This window comes from Ictidomys tridecemlineatus, unplaced genomic scaffold (genome assembly GCF_052094955.1).
Source record: "Ictidomys tridecemlineatus isolate mIctTri1 unplaced genomic scaffold, mIctTri1.hap1 Scaffold_69, whole genome shotgun sequence".
Classification (NCBI taxonomy): domain Eukaryota; kingdom Metazoa; phylum Chordata; class Mammalia; order Rodentia; family Sciuridae; genus Ictidomys; species Ictidomys tridecemlineatus.
In genome coordinates this window covers 1,360,977-1,366,144 of record NW_027524892.1, presented here as the reverse complement: position 1 = coordinate 1,366,144, position 5,168 = coordinate 1,360,977, and positions in this window count along the sequence as shown.

The following is a 5,168-nucleotide window of genomic DNA, read 5'->3' as shown; positions in this document are numbered from 1 at the left end:
AACAGAGAGAATATTTAAAAAAGATGCTTGTTCTGTCTTAAAATTGTTAATGTTCTATAAGGTCTTCCTTTGTTTTACCTACTTCAGATAATAAGGTAAAAATTTTATTTCTTTCTCTTTCTAAGCTTTTAAAAGAGGCCTTTAACTTAGGAACATAAACCAGTTTTTTAAAGCTCCTTTTGGCTGATCCTCTAAGTGAGCACCAATTTCTGATTCAGTTTCCATTTCCAATTCCAAGTTACCACTGTTAGCACTTCTCCAAGCACAGGAACCCAATCTTTCATCTGCAGCAAGTGTTCAGTCAGAGACTTAATGTGATTTTTTTTTATTTCTTAGAACTTGTTCTGCATGTACTTTGAAGTGTTCAAATGTCATTTATTAAGGCCATTCAGTTTTTCTTTTCATACTTCAACCTTTTATAAAAGCTATTTCTGACTTTCCTGAAGTTGGGGATTTTTATTCAAAGTCTTTTTTATTGCTACCATAACTCCTTCTTTATTTATTTGACATATTCTCAAGGTTGTTTTACTTTCAGGTATTTGTGATTTGAGGAATTTTGATTTATCTACTAGGAACTTAATACTTTTTTATATATCCCCCTATCAATTCATCCTGTTGAGAATGTTTAGTTTTCTCTTCTTGTAGCTCTTTTTCTAGAAAGAATATTTTATTCTCAGGTTTAGATACAGACCTATCCAGGTTTTTATATATTGCCACCATTTTTTTTTGCTTTTATTGACTTTTTCTCCAAAATGGCATCTTTTAAAGATGACTTTAAGCCTCCATACTCTTTTTAACATGGCTAACATTTTCAAGTAGTTCACATTTTTCTTCAATTAGTCCAGAAAGTTTTAGAGCAAACTTTTCTTCTTTTCTAGTGTAACACCTGCTTCTCACAGACTGATAACTTCTCCACAAAATTAAGAGAAGAACAAAAAATCCAATAGCTGTACATATCACCAACTCCCACGGACAGCCATAAGGATTAGGGTGTGTTTCCATGTCTTCAGACAATGCAAACCACAATCCTGATTACTTCTTCCAGGAGCACTCCCAAGTATGGTTGAGGGGCAGCTGTTGCTCCTTCCTCATACTAAGACTACTTTAGCTATTTCCTCTACAACTACACCATGTCCAATCATGCCAAAACAGGCTGTGAACACTCAGGCCTTGTTCAGGAAAAAACCTGCAGTAGGCAATGAAGCAGACCATTGTAAACCAGCAGGGTTGTGAACCACAGGGGGTGCCTGTGGACATGGGCATGGGGAGCCCAGTTATGGGCTCCCAGGGTCCTAGCACACTCATGCTGCCTGTCAGAGAAGTCTTGTCCCCTTCACTATGCTGTGAATTCTGAAACAGTGCAGGTTCAAGCCTGTCCCAATCAAGTCAAAGAGAAATTCTCTCCAGGTCATTCTCCCATTGGTTTGGTTTAGTTGAGGCCAAGGCAGAATTTATTATGTGCCACTCTATACAGTCATAATATCACCCAGTTTGATATAACTAAAATTCTAAAGTTCTGTAAAATTTTCAAAGAGCTAGTATGTCATATATTTATATTTGTATCACTTGCCCTTTTGTTTTGATAAATCATTCATTTTTCTCTCCTTTTGTCTCCTCTCATTTTCCATCCTATCTTCCTTCTTTCTTTCTTTTCTCTTCTTGCAGTGTTGGAGGTCAAACTTTGTAGGCATCTGGCATTCATAACCCAGGTGGTTATTTGTCAGTCTCAAATTTAGTCTCAACATTTTATTTTTCAAAATGTTTATGCAAGTGGAAGCACAAGCAACATTTAGAATTGTTTTTCCTCCATTACATAGTAAATTTAGCTATAAGTTGACAGGACTACTAATGCTATTTTCAGATTCTAACCAGTTCAGAGTGGTTTTAGATGTAATTAGTAATATAAATGCCTGGATTCCAAAAGACTATTTAAAAGATATTTTCATTTGCCCTCCTTTACTTTCCTCAAGAAAGAAAAACAAGAAGAAACAGGAAGAAATGCTTTATATGTTGACATACCTGAGACTGGGTACATTGAGCATCATCAAAACTTTTGTGCTCTTCTTCTGAAGTCATGTCAAAATGGGTCTCTGCTGATAAATGAATACATTTACTCACATTCCTTAGAATTGCATTAGAAAGCGTGAACATCAATCCAAATAGAAAAGGATAATTGTAAAACCAAAACAACTTAATATTCCCAAATGTGATTTCCAAGGCCCAAAAGAAAACAGGCACCAACCTATTTCAGTATAGTCAGCAAAATTTTCCAAATATTGAAAATGAAATAAAAAAATTTCATAATAAGTAAAAAATGAAAAAAATCAAAACCATTTAACCTACACAACAAAACATATTCAATGAAGTATTTCATGCAGATATATAAAAAATGAAAGTGGAAACCAGCAGCAAGATGAATTGCATTAGAGAAATAGTCAATTAAATCAGAATAAAGTCTGAATCACTAGAAAAAATTGTAGGAAATAAAAATCATCTTTCTATAATAACATTTATTATAAATAGCCTAAAACTCTTTCATCAGAAGACACAAATTATAAAAAAACAAGACCCAACCATATATTGTTTGCAAGAAGTTTACCTCAAAAATACAATGACATAATGATTTTTTAAAAATGGGGGAAAAACGTACCATACAAATAGAAACCAATTTCAGATAAAGTAGATTTCAAACCAAAATTAATCAGAAGAGACAGGATCATATCAAACTGGTTATGGAAAGCATCCAACAATGAATCCTCAATGGACAAAGCACACATTTTGCACTTACACAGGGAGGTAGTTCAACCTTCTGAATAGATATCAAAATGGCTTTAGGAGTGCCTGGTGAGGACTGAAGCGAATCTCTTAACAATCTTGGCAGTGTGCAGACATTTCTGTCCCTCAGTTAAACAGTGCCATTTGTGAATGACTAATTTAGCTCTTTGCTTCAAAAAAAATACCTATTCCTGCAAGGCAAGATGGCTAACCAAAAAAAACAGTTTATTTTCAAGACTCAAGTTTACTGTCCTAGGCTCACTCTAAGATCTTTACCTCACTGGGACTTCCAGCACCAACCCCAAGACAGAGTTTTATAAACTGCCAGATCCCAGTGGATTTCTCACTGAATACAATCTAGCCTCAAAATTTTCTAGACAGAGCCCAAAATCCCCATATGTGCTCTTCCCTAGTTTCCCGTTTTGAGGCATTATGAATATTTTGCAAAGAGCTACTTTCCCTGACTACAGCAAGTCTGATAAACAGGTTTGCCTTAGCTACCTGTGGTTGCTGCTGCTGCTGCTGCTTCCTGCTCTTGGAGAATCAACAGTGGTAGTGTTTGATAACACACTAGACTGCTGGGCGTCAGTGAAGGACACAGAGAGGCTGCAATCAAGGGGATGGAAAATGAGGGCCAGACCCACCCTGTGGACTCTATGTTCTAATCTGGGAGGAAGATGCCAAGATGATGGAGAGGCTGGTGAGCTAGCTCAGGGTGCTCTAGGAGGTCTGGATGAGTGCTGATATACTTAGGGAAGCAAAAGCTGTCCGGCTGTGTATTGGGTGGGAGAGATGATGAACACCTGTCCTTACAGGCCTATTTCACTTCATAGCCTATAATTGTCTAAGTCAAAGGTTGTTGTGAACTGCTGGATGTGATGCATCCTGAAAGTGAATGACACAGAGTTGGAGTGGATCTCTCAGTACTCTCACCAATCATTGGAAATGGTGTCAAAGGAATGAGAATGATGTCAGAGTGCACAGTGTTCTCTGATTAAAGATTTATTTCTATGAAGTCGTCAATAGAAGATCCGATTGCCAAAGATTTTACTTACTTTGGAAAGCAGTTGTCTCAATGTCAAACATGCAAGATATGCAAGTTTATGAATACATATGTATAAAGGACTGGTTTTATTTAATTTTAGAAAATAACCAGAAGAAAATAACTGAGAGGTGAAATAATTTATCATCTTCAAATGAAAAATGGAAAATCACTCACTATGGTCAAATTCAGAGTCACAGATGCTGACATGGTGTTCTTCATTCTCTTCCTATTAATACTACATAAAAAGAAGCATGGGGGAGAGATTCAAGGACAGGTAATCATAAAATGATCAGAACTTTGTTTCTGGGAGTTTTTCTGTGAATGGCTGCTGTTAAGGAGAAGGTGAAAGAGCAAAGACAATTTTGTTATGAACCCCCAGATAATTGGTTTTCCAACAGCAGATTTATAGTTTCATGGAAAAAAGTTGTAGTTTTTCTACTAACCCAAGAGGAATATTTTTCATTTGAAGAAGAACTGAAGGCAAGTATTACTTGACAATGTAAGAAAAGAAAAGTTAACTAAACTACCTGTATAAGTTTGTTTTCTTTTAAGAATATGATCTTCTTGTGTGTTGGTGTGTTTGCCAGTCAAAAAAAGGGAGGAAGTTGTGAGATTGTGGTTTGTCCAGAATGACTCCTGAATTACTAGGGTTTCTTAAAATGTTGCAGAGACTTCAAAGAGAAAAGAAAAGACTGAGCAGATCTTCAAAATTATTAAGAAAGTACATTCTACACAATAGTGATGTTGATGTTTATGTGTCAAGAACTATCAAAGACTCATTCTTTTAATTCCAAAAAAAAGAAATGTTGAGCAGTAGGAACCATTTCTCAATGTGGGAAGACATATAAAGTTACAGTGCATCAAAAGCAGAGCTTCTGGTTTTGATGACCTCCTTGAAGGCATTTATTTATCCATAACATCTAGATGGGTGGGATGGATGAAGGAAGAGCATGCATCTCAAATACTTGCTAGCCTAGAGTGACGGAGCATCTATCACAACATAAAACTGAGTGTAGGGTTAAGAATAGCAGTCTTCTTAAGGTGGGAGGCAATAGTTGCTGTATTACTAGATGCTGATAAGACAGGGATTTTGGTGTGCGGTAAACTTAATAGGAATAAGCTGTTTGATGCAGCTGTACAGTTGTAGCTTAGTGAACAATAAAGACAATAACCTTGCCTTGCTCATGCTTTGCCAGAGCTCATTCAGCTATTATCTTCTGGGCACTAAACACAAAGCAGCCAAGAGCGAGGAAAACAGATGTTAAAGAGCAGTTTAGGACACAAATTGTAACACAAGAAGCCTTAGTAAATTTTGGTAAGTATAAGAAAGTCTCTTTTATCTTTAGAA